General features: G+C 39.1%; 1 long non-coding RNA gene across 1 annotated transcript in view; it reads right to left on the bottom strand.

Moving 5' to 3' along the window:
- Window positions 1-282: 282 nt before the first annotated feature.
- LOC126203501 (uncharacterized) overlaps window positions 283-16,718 on the bottom strand; it is a 119,489-nt gene continuing 103,053 nt past the window's right edge. Inside the window, exon 2 of the long non-coding RNA XR_007540268.1 lies at window positions 283-512. This is a non-coding gene — a long non-coding RNA (uncharacterized LOC126203501). The remainder of the gene's footprint in view (window positions 513-16,718) is intronic.

Here is a 16,718-nt window from a genome sequence, read left to right as displayed (position 1 = left end):
AACTGCAAAGCTACAGAGGAGAGATTTGCTGTCTTCAGAGCGATGAATTCAAAAAGGAGGCAATGAATAAATATTACTGCGTTATGAAGGTTTCTCAACTGCATTACGAAGTGAAATCCTTGCTGGAATGTGTCACAATGAATCGCATGCCTAATTTTTCTTGTTTGTGTTGAAATCCTATAATTAGAGTCATTCTGTGAGAAACAAGGGGAGAAAGTGAATGTAAAGCATGTCCCCCTTTTAGCTAATGATTATGGCTTGAAATTAGTGTTTTGTGACAAATTATGCTGATATGATTTTATTTACTTCTGGTGCAATATATTATTACATTATCAGATGTTAAGTTGGTGCACAGGTATTATAATACAAGATAGATACTCTGCTGATACCAGTCTTATTCTGTCACAGATGTGGTTTTTAGCATACGTGATCCCGTGCGGAAAGATGTTCCGCGAAACCTTAGCATCTTCACCTGAATTGACACGCGTTTCTGGCGCAGTTGTTGTTCTCATCTGGAATAAAGAAGAATTAATTTTCAGAATTTTGAAGCAATTAACTTAAATCTACTAAGGGTACAAACAATGCTTTATATTTTTCAGCAGTAGATATGTCTGAACATTGTACGCTGCTAAAACATAATTACATATTACCGTAGGCAAACAAGTTAGGTTTCTGTAATGCCACTAACTGCTTTGAAATAATAAAGTATCCCTACGGCAGTTGACGGCCAAAGTCGGTAATTTGCAGTTATCATCTTGTGATAGAGACAGAATAATCATTGTCAATTTATATTTAAGTCACTGCATTCTCCTAGAGATTTTTGCCGGTAGGGAAGGATGTAATTTTTCTATTCACGCGGACTGAAATACTTCTAAACGCATTAATTTACGAACTGGCAAGAATAATTTCTTGTGATAAGCTGAAATGTGTTGGAATGGACAGTACATACGAGCATTGTCAGCCACCAGTCGTTAGTAATGATGCATAGACACTCAACCACGAAGGACCAATAAAAGTCCTATAGTTTCAGAATTTGACAGAGCTCTGAAAGATGTAAGTCGAATCAAGGCCCTGGGGGTAGACAATATTTCATCAGTGGCTGTAGGTGTAGGAAACATGCAGCAGTCCTCAGCAGTTAGAAGGCCTAAGTCAGTTGCAAAGTCTAACAGAAGGAAGAACGTTCTGTGGCTAGGTAGTTCACACGGTTGAGGTACGGGTCAACAGTTGCAGGAAGTGTTGGGGAGTGAATACCAGGTCACCAGCATTTTGAAACCTAGTACAGGGTTGGCTCAGGTGTCTGACAACATAGGGGGGCTATGCAGGAATTTTACAAAGGAGAATCCGATAGTGTTAGTGGGTGGAGCAGGGAATAGTCTTGATAGGGTCGGGGAATATGATGTAGGTGGTGACCTGGTAAAGCTAGCTACTCAGACTGGTGAAACTAGTGTGCATTTCGTGCAACTGTTTCAGCGTCATCATCGGCCCCATTTTAATGCGGCTTTTGGACGTGTTAACATGGGTCTGGAGAAGGCACTGATGGCAGAGGTCATGGGCCACATTTCAGTGGTGTCAGTTGCGTCTGTCAGTAGATCAGGTTTCACTAGGTATGGCCAGGACCTCAATAGGAGTAGCAAGGGGAGGCTGGAAAAGCTTATAGGTGACAGTGTAGTGGGTGATGGTGGGATCACTCATGGAAAAAATCCAGTAGTAGCTGGTGTGAGAGCTGCACCTTCTTTTAGATTGAAGTCAGCTGATAAGTATACCTGCTTAAAGGAAGTCTTCTAACTAAGAAATCACATTCAGGGAACGTCATGCCTCCAAGTAGAGAAGGAATTAGCTTATTTCATCACCGTCAGGTGGCTTGCGGAGTATGGATGTAGATGTTGATGTAGAAATTATAAGAGGTATTAGAGATAAAGTTAGTGAACTGCTTGTAGATGTTGACTCTGAAATTATTGGCATAACAAGGCACCACTTAAATAATTTGACAAATCAAAGGCTTTCCTTACCAGGATACAGATTAGCTGGCTGTTTTCAAGGAGTTACTTGTGGAGTGGGGCAGTGGCCATGTACGTAAAAAAATATTATTCCGTTTAAGTCCATAGAAGTATCACCGCACTTCACTGAAGGAATATGTGAATGTCGAGTAGGGGCAATTGAATTTAGCGAAAGTAAACTTATAGTTGTTGTTGTTTATAGGTCCCCTAACTCGGACTTCAGAGCATTTCTGTTCAAGCTAGAGATGCTTCTTGATTCACTTTATAGGAAGTACTAGAAATAAGTTACGTGTGGTGACATCAATATTAATTATGTATATGATTGTGCAAGGAAAGGAGCCGGCCGTTTTGACCGAACGGTTCTAGGCGCTTCAGTCCGGAACCCCGCGACTGCTACGGTCGCAGGTTGGAATCCTGCCTCGGGCATGGATTTGTGTGGTGTCCTTAGGTTAGTTAGGTTTAAGTAGTTCTACGTTCTTGGGGACTGATGACTTCAGATGTTAAGTCCCATAGTGCTGATAGCCATCTGAACCATTTTTTTTTTTTGCAAGGAAAGGAATGTTGGCAGGTCTCCTAAATTCATATGACCTGATGCAAACTATTTTTTTTTTCCCAACTAGGGTGCGGGGGACCATTAGCACAGCCATAGACAATATTTTATTCTTTCTTCATTAGTAGGTGGACATTCTGTTAGTAAAAAGGTGTATGGCCATCCGAACATGATGCACGAGTTTTAAGACTAAAAGGCTTTTGTGCTCAAATATCACATACAATTACAGACTATGTAGAAAAGCTAATCCATTGGCAATAGAGTTTTTTAAATTTCGTAATATGTGTATTTTGCTGATAACAGATGACAAATGTAATGCTTGCCTTAACACATTTATCATGCTCTTTGAGAGTTCCTTTCCATTAGAACGTTCTAACCGGGGTACTAGCGGTAAAGGGCAGCCTGGGTGGCTGACTAGTAGGATAAGGATATCATGTAGAACAAAGCAGGAATTATATCAAAATGTTAGTAGTCACAATCAATCTACAGTAGCCCATTACAAACAGTATTGTAAGGCGCTTAAAATATTATTAGGAAGGCAATGAACATGTGGTTCACAAATAGAATAGCTAATTCACAGGATAAAATTAAAACCATATGGCCAGTTGTCATAGAAGCGTCTGGTCTGCAGCACAAGGTAGACGATATAAACTCAGTTCTTAGTAAAAATATTTCTGCTTCTGACAAACCATAAATATGTACAGTACTTAACAACCATTTTCTCAGCATTGCTGGTCAATTAAATAAAAATTTTGTTTCTACAGGGAATCTTATAACTCTCTAGGCAAATGCCTTTCTGAGACTGATGTCTGAGATACTCCTTAGTGAACAGAGAAGAGGGAGACTGAGTCAATAATTAAATCACTGGCCCTAAGGACTCTAATGGATATGATGGAGTGCCTAGCAGAATATTTAAGTATTGTGCTGCACATGTTAGCCCTGTACGTAGCCATATTTGCAAAATTTCCTTTAGGAATGGTCAGTTTCCTGAAAGATTAAGGTACTCAGTAGGAAAGCCGCTTGATAAAAAGGGAGAAGAGCATAATGTAGACAATTTGATGCCCTTTTCTATGTCATCAATGTTTGCTAAACTTATTGAAAAGGCTCTGTATTTAAGAATAATTGATAATTTTCTATCACATAATTTGCTATCAAATGTACAGTTCGCCTTTAGAAGTCGTTTAATAACCGAAAAAGCTATATTCTATTCTCTGTGTGAGATACTGGATGGGTTAAACAAAAGGTTTCGAACACTAGGCAAATTTTTTTACTTAACTAAGGCATATGATTGTGTTGATCACAAAATATTCCTTCAGAAGTTTGACCTTTACCGAATACAGGGAGTAGCTCACAATTGGTTCACCTTTTATTTTAACAGCAGACAGCAAAGTGTCGTTATTCACAGTGTTGAGAATGACTCTGATGGGGGGTTTGAATGTGGTACAGTCAAATGGGGGGTGCCCCAGGGATCAATGTTGGGGCCACTCCTGTTCCTTATTTATATAAATATTTCTGTTTGGTGAAGACATTAGCTTAGTATTAAAGAATGTTGTGTGCAACATTGGCTCCGTTTCAAATAGTGTAGTCCACGACATAAGTTCAAGGCTTATAGAAAATAAACTAACGCTATATCACAGTGAGACTCAGTTTTTACAGTTTCTAACACACAGTTCAACAAAACCCGACATTTTAATTTCACAGAATGGACATATTGTCAGTGAAACTGAACAGTTCAAATTTCTAGGTGTTCAGATAGGTATTAAACTGTCATGGAAAGCCCAAGTTCAGCATCTTTTTTCAAAGAGTTAATGCTGTCATTCTTGTTATTCGAACGGTATCTGAAGTAAGTGAGCATTCGACACGAAAATTAGTCTAGTTCGCTTTTTTTCATTCCCTTATATCGTATGGTATTATATATTAGGGTAGTTCTTTTCTTGGCTCAGAAACGGGTGGTTCGGGCAATAAGTGGTGTAAGTTCACGAACCTCTTATTGACTTTGGCCTCTTGATAAATATACATTCTTCATTGTCGTTTCTTGTTAACAATGTCAGCCTATTCCCAAGAATATGCAGCTTTCAATCAGTTAATACTCGGCACAAATCCAACCTGCATTTGGATTGGTTTTCCTTAAAACTTGTTCAGAAAAGTGTGCAGTATACTGCTGCATCCATTTCAATAAGTTACTATGAGAATTCCAAAATCTTAGCATTAATGCACGCGTTTTCTTTTCTAAGCTGAGGAGTTTCCTCATGGATCACTCCTTCCATTCGGTTGAGGAGTTCCTTAACCCTCCAGCAGGTGCGTCAACTTTCATGACGCCACTAGTCGCGATGTATCTCGTGGATACATGCGAAGATTTTTGTGGTTTTTTGTTTGTTTACAGGTTCTTTTTCTTTTGTTTTTGTTTTAAATTGCAGTGACCTTTATTGTTACAGATTTTACAAATACAGAAGTGAACATCAGGCTCATTACACTTTCAAATTAACAGTAATATTTGACATTTTGTAATGGAGAAGTACATGAAATTCTTTTAAAAATTGATTTTATTATAGATACAAATAAATTATTGAACTAATCAAAGCATGTCTCTTTTTACTGATTGCCCTCTACAGAAAGACATTGTCCACAAATTATTTTTGCGTGCTTTTGCAAACAAAGATGTGTACCGCATTTTTCACATGTATACTTGCTGAGACAAGTCTTTTTTGTTTCCCTGTAGCATGACTGGCACCTTTTTCTTTTCTTGTTTTCTGATTCCAAGGATTGTTCAGCGTTTTCTTGCTCTTCTCCTTTAGGTTTGTACTTTACTAGCATTGACTTTACATCATCAGGTAGAGTCATATTAAGAGCTCTTCTTTTGAGATGATCTTGCAGTAGAGTCAGAGCCAAAGTTTTGAGGTACTCGCGCCGATTTGAGTATTTATTCTTGTTGCCCAAGAAAATTACTCTTGAGTTGATTCCTGCAATGTTCAACAGGTGGAAAAAAATTACCATAGGCCATCTTCTTGTTGACCTGGCTACATTGTAGGTTGCACAGAGTTTGTCAACTACATCAACTCCAGATTTGGTGTCATTATAGTGTAGAATAATTGCTGGTTTTTTCTCTAAACCTTCCGAAACCTCACTTGACGATACATGCATACTCGAAAGAAGGACTACAGTTTTCCCTTTTTTCGGGACATACGACACAAGGGTTTCATTGTTGCTTTAGCCAAATACGCTATCATATTGCTGCCTACTTTTTGGTGCTACGAAATTCGATGGCAGTTCCTTCTTGTTCTTTCTAATTGTGCCTACAAACGACAGTCTCCTTTTATGCAGTTCTCTTACTAACTCCAAACTAGTGAACCAGTTATCTGCTGTAATGTTTCTAGCCCTCCCATATATTGGTTCGGCAAGTCTCAGAACTACTTCTTTGCCGGAGTTGTTATTCTGAAAGGGTCCTTCTGGTTGTAATCCACAATATATTTCCATGTTGTAAGTATAATAAAGCTTGGCATCACATAGGCAGAAAATTTTGATGCCATATTTAGATGGTTTGGATGGTATGAACTGGCGAAATCCACACCGGCCTCGAAATGCTGGTAGCTGCTCATCAACTGTGACGTTCTGACCGAGGGAATAATGTGTCTTGCAGTTATTCAAACACATGGTGAACATTTCCCTCACGGCTGCTAATTTGTCTGTCTTGCGCCGTTCTTGTCTTGTGGCTCCATCATCTAAACGAACACATCTTATTAGGAACAGGAAACGTTTTTCGGACATGGTCATTCTAAAAATATTCAGACCAAGGTCATCTGCTGTCCAGAAGTCGTGAACATTCTGTTGCCCACCACGGAACACACCAGCAAGGTATAACAAGCCAAGAAAGGCTTTTATTTCGATTGCGTCTGTGTCCTTGCAGTCACTCTCGCGAGCAAAGTTTCCTTTTAGATCAGCTATACGCCTCTTAGTGTTGACCACAATTAGATCTAGGATATCATTACTGATGAATAGGCTCCAGCAGTCAATTTCAGTTACCATTTTCTTTGCGTCTCCAACTACCCCAGGCAGTTTGGTTAGTATATTATGAGGCCGTGTCTGTGTTGCTTTCGAAGGTACTTTCCTCCATTTAGTTCCATCCTTACCTAAAATAAAAAATAAGTACATTACACCATTATTAGGTATTGTTATTATTACATCTGAAAGCATATTTATTGTCTTTTCTACTCACCAAAATAGTAATGTTCATCAGTTTCCTGGGATTCATTATTTTCCTCTTCATCCATTTCATGATCTGTGTCTGAGTCTACAGATCGTGTTTCGAGTATATCTTCGCTTTCTGAATCAGTTTCTGCAAGATCATCTTCATCTTCAATGGATACCTCGTCGTCGAGAAGAAGGCGATGTACTTCTTCCAAATCCTTAGGATTTTCTAGATCATATCGTTTACCCATTTTGAAAGAGTGTACACGTAGCTACAACGAAACGTTGCTTCATTTAGAAGACAACAACGCAACTGCCGACTTGCGTACGCTGCAAACAATGCAACGGCTGCAGTCATTAGCGGCGACAAAGCGTTACCCGAGTAGGCGCGCTGTATCTGAGAGATACAGGCAGTACACGTTCCCACACCTGACTCATTTATGACCTAGTCAGTATCGGGATAAGACTGAAATTCCTGTGAAGCAATAAGAAAGGTATGACACAAGATGTCGTGGGCCAGCAAACCGTTACCACTGTTCATTGCGGTAATATTAGAGAAAAAGTTGGTCATGTATCTCACAGATACATGCGCGACTGTCGGAGGGTTAAGAAATTAAGCCGATTCTCACGTTATATTGGTGATTGCGTTTACTTAAAGTGATGGTTTTACTTTTTTCGGTTCATAAACATTTTATTTTATCTGTTATTACTTTTATGTTGTAATTTCATGTACTGACATGTTCCATGACCGGAGAGATCCGCTCCTCAATTTGGTCCTACGGAACTTGACATGTAAATCAATAAATAAATGAAACTACAGATAACCTTGGGAGAGCCAGCCGTGACAAAACTGTTCCATTTGATGTGCAAGATGTATGAGACTGGCGAAATACCCTCAGACGTCAAGAATAATGTAGTAATTGCAACTCCAAAGGAAGCAGTTGCTGAGAGGTGTGAATACTACCAAACTATCAGTTTAATGAGTCATGGTTGCAAAATACTAAAACGAATTCTTTACAGTAGTACGGAAAAACTGATGTAAGCCGAGCTAGGGGAAGATCAGTTTGGATTCCGGAGAAATGTAAGAACCTGGTAGACAATATTGACCCTACAACTTATCTTAGAAGATAGGATAAGAAAAGACAGACCTAAGTTTATATAATTTCTAGACTTAGAGAAAGCTTTTGACAATGTTGACTGCAATACTCTTCTTGAAATTGTGACGGTAGCAGGGGTGGAGCACAGGGAGCGGAAGACTGTTTACCACTTGTACAGAAACCAGACTGCAGTTATAAGAGTAAAGGGCACGGAAAGGAAGCCTTGATTGAGAATGGAGTGAGACTGGTTGCATCTTATCCTCGTTATTCATTCTGTACATTGAGAAAGTAGTAAAGCAAGCCTAGGACATATTTAGACAACGAATTTAAGTTCAGAAAGAAGATATAAAATCTTTAAGGCTTCCGATGACCTAAATTTTTAGAGCAGTTACACGGAATGTATAGTGTCCCGAAAGGTGGATATAAGATGAACATCAACAAAAGCAAAGCCAGGATAATGCATGTAGTCGAATTAAATCAAGGGAAGCTAGGGTAATTAGATTAGGATATGAGACACTTAACGTAGCAGGTGAGTTTTGCTATTTGGGCAGCAAAATTACTAATGGTGACCCAAGAAGGGAAATTATAAAACGTAGATTTGTTGTCTCAAGAAAAGGATTTCTGAATAAGAGAAATTTGGTAACATCGAATATAGATTTAAATGTTAGGAAGCCTTTTCTGGAGGTACTTCTAGGGAGTGTTGCCATGTATGGAAGTGAAACATGTGCCATAAACAATCCAGACAAAAGTAGAATAGAAGCTTTCGAAATGTGATGCTGCAGATGAATTATCACGTAAGTAAGGAGGAGGTACTGACCAGAATAGAGGAGATAAGAAATAAATAGCGAAACTTGGTCAAAAGGAGGAATCGGTTGACGGAACACATTCTGAGACATCAAGAGGTCACAAATTCAATTTTGGAGGTGAGAATGAGGATAAAATTGGTAGTTGGAGACCAATAGACGAAGACAGTAAGCAGATTCAGAAGAGTGTCGTTATTCGGAGATTATTCGGAGTTATTCGGAGTGTGTGAGGCTCACACAGGTTAGGGAGCATAGAGATCTACATCAAACCAGTCTTTGGACTGAAGACTATAACACCCAACGGTTTCAATTGGCCATTGGTTCTATTAAATTCCCGGTAGACAATTTTATTTTGTCAAGTAAATTCATTTGTTGAATAAACGTACAAGAAGTTTTATATTTAGGTCTTGGAAGTTTCTTCCAACTTCATCCAAAATTTCCAAACATCATAATGCCACCTCACAGTTACTAGAAGCAGCCTACCGCCACATGCATTGCCTCAATTTACGAAACAAGTAACTTAGACGTATAGCTCGACCCTACGATCGATTTGCCAAGTTTCTCAATCCAAGGAATTACAGGTGTCCCTATATGGTAGGAAGAATCTGTGTATGGGTGTTAATTTTCCTTCTCTGTATCCCTCGTTGTTTGTTTTCGCAACCTCACACTTGACGTGACGAATGACAGACAAAAGGTTGAAAACATTCTGTCCTTTCATGTGAATGAAAAAATTATTCACGATCTGTTGTCTCGAAAATGTGATCACAAATTTTCGTGATGGCTAGTGAATGAGAAAATCTTCAGTTACTTCACACAACAATGATCAAGGAAGTGCACCCACGATCTTCACAGACTCGTCTCAGCACTTGTCAGAGTTAAAAAATAAATCAGTTTCCATGTCAGAAATTTGATAAATGCTGATATCATTAAAGGAATTCGAAGACTGTGGAACATATCATAATATATTATTAGACTGTTAAGATTTCCAGATAGCCTTCTGCGTGACACATACGATCTTAACAAAGGGTGACGTAGAATATGATTAAAATATTGGTAGCTACACCAGAAGTGATTCCATAAATGGGTCTAATCACGTCTGTCAGGCGTTAAGGGTAGACAGCAGGCCGCTTTTATCCCTATTCTCCCAATGATATTACATCCTTTGAGTAGCACTTTTCAAAATTTCTCTAAGCATTAAAATAATGAATTTTTAGAGTGAGATTTTCACTCTGCAGTGGAGTGTGCGCTGATATGAAACTCTACCATCTGAGCTACCCAAGCACGACTCACGCCCCCTCCTCAGAGCTTTACTTCTACCAGCACGCTGAAGGCAAAGGTCCCGAGTTCGAGTCTCAGTCCAGCACACAGTTTTAGTCGGCCAGGAATTTTTAATGAATTTTTGTTAATGTATGTAACATATATGCCTGCATTTGCAAGTTAAATGAAGAACATACCTCTCATGGATTTCATGGAAAACTTATTTTAATCTTTCTCCAATAAAATCTTATATTTTCTACAGAGTGGCGCACATAAAAGTATCCCGTATAAATATAAAGGTAATGCAGAAAAATTACAGAAACTAAGAACTGAAATGGACTTACCATTTATATAAAGTGAAAAATGCAGTGAAAAATAAAGTTGCCCAATCCTCGTGTTCTGCGAATTCACATTACCGAAAAAATGAGAGCATGCTTCATCACTCGCGATGTAGTGGAAAGGGTCTAACAAACCATTGTTGATGTTATTCAAAAGCTAAATGCAGTAATTTGCACGTTCTGGCTCATTTTCCCGTAGTTGTTCCATAATCGTTACACGATGTTGCTTCAGATTAAGACTTCTCAGTATCCGCTGGCAACTTCTGCTTACATGCGGCTGTTGGCTCAGTTTACTTCTCTGGGCTCTGAATAATTCTTTGGCGAACGTCTTCAATAGCTCTTGGTCTCCGAAGTGAAGTAATTTTTTGTCGTTTCATATTTCGTACAGATCCGTAGGTGCCTCATTTTTTTTTTATACAGAGTCTTTATTGGTAGTCCTCTATCTGGATACTGGACCCCAGAAATTTCGTCAGTTCATCTAATCGAACATGTTAACATTTGCTTCCACTATTTCAATTCCTTCTTTTACCGAGAAAATCATTTTGTAGACCATAAAGAGAAACATCTATTTTCACTGATGAAATAAATTGAAATTCTGACAGAAGAGTGCTGATAATCGATTATTGCATAAAACTGTCTATTCTTGTACATATCTGTTTACTCTGTTTCAGAAATGGAAATATTGCATTCGCATTCGCATTCAGAGGGGAGGTGGGATGCTTTTAACTGTTCCACCCTATACATTACTTATCATAAAAAAAAGTTTTGATGAGTTGGTGGTTCTCGATTTACTTATAATAACTTATGACCATCCTAAGTACAAGCTGAACAACTTTTATATTTCTAAGTATTTTAGTTCATAAAATAATGGTACCTGAAACTCACAAAATGTAGTTGAGAGAAAAATCAATTCAAAGTTTAAATTTCATTATAGTTAATTATGCGAATTTCTCATACTTAATATTTTCCGTCACCATTCTCAGCATCATCTGAGTCGTACTGATATTCTACTCTTCTTCTGGTCCCTCTTCTTTCAGTCGTGGTTCTGTTGTGCATTTCAATAACGAGTTTCTGCTCTGAAAATTCTTCCTTCATCAATTTGCATTAAGGATTTTGTAGTATTTCCACTCGTTCTGATTTACAACACTTCCAAAACAGCCAGTTTCCTTGTTGTATCATAACTGAACCATAAACTTGCATCATGAACACCAAATGTCGGGGTTGCAATCTGAGCAAATGCAGTTTTTGATAACTGGGTCCAGATGACAGAATTTACACATTCATTTAAACTTTGTGCTTTCCTCTACAGACATTTCTTCAGCAAAGTATATTTCCAAAGACTTCTAGGTTTCATTTCAATCATTACTGCAGCAGGTAAAGAATGTCTGTGGTCAAATACTACACTTCTCCTGTTCTTGTACCAAGTGCCACGATCATTTGGGCAAGAATGATTCTGAGGATTTTCATTCGTGCAAAGCTTATGGAAAAAGTTTGCCCATGCAGCTTTCTTCTTGTTTCCAAAAAATTTCTTCTTATGGCCAAGCCATAAAAATTCTGTTGTCTTGCCTATTTCAACATTTGTCAGATGTCCTTTACTACCTATCTTTTTACCGTCTTCCAACACCATTTCCTTTCAACCATTTTCACTGTTGCACATGCCCAATACTCGTACATCCTAATTTGGATATTGTGACACTAGGACTATAGGTTTCTTCTACGCGTATGCTGTCGTAAGCCTTCCTGTCAGCGTCCCCAAAATACTGAACGATTAAAACTAAGGAGAAATGTTGCTACTTCTTCTGACGGATGTGTTAATTCTGTTCCTCACTTTCACTGCTACAAGTAGTACAGTACTTGATTAGACTCTCTGTGTCAGTTACCTTCCCAGTATCAAATGATGTAATTGTCACAACACCATTTAGTGACATGTATCCACGTTTCTGCCAGCTGCCATCAAAATATTACACAAACATCACCACCCACATTTCCTCAGTTTCCTTGCGTGCTTCTTCAGCTGCCTCCTCCAGTGAAACTTTAAAGACCTTAGCAACAGCAGTTCCAGTAATTTCATTATAGGTCGTATATTATACAGGTGCATTTGGATATTCATCCTGTACTCAAAACAGTTTTCCTGCTTCTATCCCTTTACCAGTTGATCTGAGATCATAAAATTGCCATTTGTGATGTCTTAGTTGTACCAAATGCTTCACTCTTTGCACATTTCAATGTCAGATTTGACACAATCCCTTCGAAAGCCACTGTTTCTCCCCCGAAAGATATGTCACCACCACAAATTCTGCACCAAGTATTTTAGGAAATAAATTCACAGAGCCTGCTGAATTTCACCCCAACATTTCAAAATGAGTGTTCATCTTCACAAGCTGACTTCAAGGGATCGCCTTGAAGATGCTGCAGTGTCCTCCTTGAGATACTGATTTTCTTTTCATCTGAGATTCTTTGTTTCTTTGGCCAACTAACGTCAGTTACCTTCATTATTTAGTACCTCTCAATTTTATTTTAGGTGATAATTTTTTTATTCGTGGCAAGTTTATATAAAAGTGCGAAACCAGAGAAAATATAAGTGAACACTTACTTCAGTCACAACAAACATCATTAAGTACAAATAATGGTAATCGAAAGCAATAACAAACACGATCCAAACGAAGGCTGTCGATCAGTTTGAGAAATATGTCTGCAAGTTGTTGACATTAAAATAATTTTAATTTAAATAACTACCCACAAAACCTAGTTTTCACTATCAGAATTCGTAAGTTATTATTGGTATGTAGTCACAGAATAAGACAACGTGGTATGATAAAACAATATAAGCAGCAAATAGCTTAAAACCAGATTGAGCAGAGCAACCGTAAGGCAATCATAGCTCACAAACAAATTTTAGTATGTGTATGAAACAAAAACTGTTTTACCATTGGAATAGAGGACTTTTCAAATAAGTAAGAATCTAAAAAGCAGTTTCTTGAGCCAGTTAGCCTTCAGTCTCTTGGCAAGGGTTAAACTACTTTGAGCTCTCTATTATCACTGTAGTAATGTTGTATATTATGCGTAATCAAACTTTCCATAACTAGAAATGACTAGGTAATAGTTATTCTAATAAGGTATATGGTGTGATAAACTATGCACACAGCTCTTTTCATTTACAAAACGTGCGTAACATCAATCTCTAAGAACTGATCGTTGAAAGTTTACAACATGAATACAGTATTTTTTTACAATGACAATCACCAACGCAAATAATCAAATCCGACACAATTATTCGCAACCACTGCACAGGCATTGATGTGGTTGGACGCGGATGGCGTTACTGTGGGTTAATTAATTTACGACGCTTTCACTACAACTGAATTTACGAAACAATTAATTGAAAATTGAATAAATGACATTATGTTATTGACTAAATCAGATTCCGTTCTGGTGTGCCGTTAGCTAATACTGAATTAAAGAGCGCTAAACCCTGGTAAGAAATGTGTATTAAATCCCGATAATCAACGTAAAACATAATGTTTTGGTAATCATGGAATGTAAATAATGAAAGTTAGCAACGTCAATCAGTTTGGGAACGACATCTGCAAGTTGCTGACAGTTAAATAATTTCAATTTAAGTAACTACCCACAAAACCTAGTTTTCACTACCATATTACTGAAATTATTATTGGAATGCTTCCACTTATGATCAGAAACGTAAATGGTACATGAAAACCTCGGTTGTGTACAGTGAGGGTTATATGTAAAACAAAGTGTTGAATAAAATATGAAAATTGACTATAATGAAAGAATAAATACGACCCTAGGAAAGAACAAAATTGACCTTTGGCCAACTCATATCAGTGAGTTCATGGCAAAAACAAAAAACACACACACATTGTTGAATTGTGAATGTCTGTTGGAGAGCAACGCGCAGCAAAATTGGCATATGTCTTATTCATCTCAGATAAAGCATGGGAAAAACAAAAAAAGTACGAGGACCGTTCAGAAAGTAACCTCCGGTTGATTTAAAAAAATACACCAAGTTAAATAAAAATATTTTTATATATACATCTTACAACTACATCTTTGCACTATTTTTCTACATAGTCTCCATAGCGATTGAGGCACTTATCGTATCTCTTCACAAGCTTTGAAATTCCTTCTGCATAAAAATCACCCGCTTGTGCCTGGAGCCAGCCTGTGACCGCATCTTTGAGCTCTTCGTCGCCATCAAACCGCTGTTACCCGAGCCATTTCTTCAAATGCATGAAGAGGTGATAATCACTTGGCGCCAGGTCTGGGCTGTAAGGTGGATGGTTGATAACGTCCCACTTGAAGGACTCAAGAACGGCCGTTGTTCTGCGAGCAGAGTGAGGACGGGCGTTATCATGCAAAAAAACGATACCGGAAGTCAGCATACCACGGCGTTTGTTCTGTATAGCCCGTCGTAACTTTTTTATTGTTTCACAGTACACGTCTTGATTAATGGCTCACGATGAATAGCTGCTGCAGAATACGCTTTGGCTGTAAAAAACCTTATGACAGAACGCACTTCACATTTGGCGGGGTTTTCTATTGCAGCACACATTTCAAACTGCCACAAAAACTAAACTAGCGCAGGTACGACGTTCACTCGACCACGGCTTGATGCCGACTGACCTGTTGAGTGCGTGAACGCACAGATGGCGTCGCTACTCCCCCCACAACCCGCACTGTGACCAGTCGGAGGTTACTTTCTGAACCGCCCTCGTATAATTTATGGTGGCTCAATGACTTGATGTTGCCCTAAAAAAAACAAAAAAAACAGAGGAGACATAGATGTAGCACTTTGTTGTGAGCCCTTCGTCCGGAGGGGGGGGGGGGTGTGGGAAGGAAGGGGAAGGAGTTGTAGAATTTTTGAACACGTATTATGTTCGATTACAATGACTTCTCTGCAGACTAGAAATATACTCTAAAGGAATCAGCATGGGTTTCGAAAAAGACGATCGTGTGAAACCCAGCTCGCACTATTCGTCCACGAGACTCAGAGGGCCATAAACACGGGTTCCCAGGTAGATGGCGTGTTTCTTGACTTCCGCAAGGCGCTCGATACAGTTCCCCACAGTCGTTTAATGAACAAAGTAAGAACATACGGACTATCAGACCAATTGTGTGATTGGATTGAAGAGTTCATAGATAACAGAACGCAGCATTTCATTCTCAGTGGAGAGAAGTCTTCCAAAGTGAGAGTGATTTCAGGTGTGCCGCAGGGATATGTCGCAGGACCGTTGCTATTCACAGTATACATAAATGACCTTGTGGATAACATCGGAAGTTCACTGAGGCTTTTTGCGGATGATGCTGTAGTATATCGAGAGGTTGTAACAATGGAAATTTTTACTGAAACGCAGGAGGATCTGCAACGAATTGACGCATGGTGCAGGGAATGGAAATTGAATCTCAATGTAGACAAGCGTAATGTGCTGCGAATACATAGAAAGAAAGATCCTTTATCATTTAGCTACAACATAGCAGGTCAGCAAATGGAAGCAGTTAATTCCATAAATTATCTGGGAGTAGGCATTAGGAGTGATTTAAAATGGAATGATTATACAAAGTTGATCGTCGGTAAAGCAGATACCAGACTGAGATTCATTGGAAGAATCCTAAGGAAATGCAATCCGAAAACAAAGGAAGTAGGTTACAGTACACTTGAAACTTCCTGGCAGATTAAAAGTGTGTGCCGGACAGAGACTCGAACTCGGGACCTTTGCCTTTCGCGGGCAAGTGCTCTACCAACTGAGCTACCCAAGCACGACTCACGCCCCGTCCTCACAGCTTAACTTTGCCCGCGAAAGGCAAAGGTCCCGAGTTCGAGTCTCGGTCCTGCACACAGTTTTAATCTGCCAGGAAGTTTCATATCAGCGCACACTCCGCTGCAGAGTGAAAATCTCATTCTGGATACAGTACACTTGTTCGCCCACTGCTTGAATATTGCTCACCAGTGTGGGATCCGTACCAGATAGGGTTCATGGAAGAGATAGAGGAGATCCAACGGAGAGCAGCGCGCTTCGTTACAGGATCATTTAGTAATCGCGAAAGCGTTACGGAGATGATAGATAAACTCCAGTGGAAGACTCTGCACGAGAGATGCTCAGTAGCTCGGTATGGGCTTTTGTTGAAGTTTCGAGAACATACCTTCACCGAAAAGTCAAGCAGCATATTGCTACCTCCTACGTATATATCGCTAAGAGACCATGAGGATAAACTCAGAGAGATTAGAGCCCATACAGAGGCATACCGACAATCTTTCTTTCGACGAACAATACGAGACTGGAATAGAATGGAGAAGCGATAGAGGTACTCAAAGTACCCTCCGCCACACACCGTCAGGTGGCTTGCCGAGTTGGGATGTAGATGTAGATGTAGATGTAGAGGTAGATGATTTTTTCATCCTCGCAACTGTAAGTATGCAAGACCGTTTATACACAAGACTCGACCCACCTCCAATCCAGCTCTGTAGTCCT

This window comes from Schistocerca nitens, chromosome 9 (assembly GCF_023898315.1).
Source record: "Schistocerca nitens isolate TAMUIC-IGC-003100 chromosome 9, iqSchNite1.1, whole genome shotgun sequence".
Lineage (NCBI taxonomy): Eukaryota > Metazoa > Arthropoda > Insecta > Orthoptera > Acrididae > Schistocerca > Schistocerca nitens.
The sequence above is the reverse complement of the archived record's forward strand: the minus strand, read 5'-3'. Positions and strand labels throughout refer to the sequence as shown.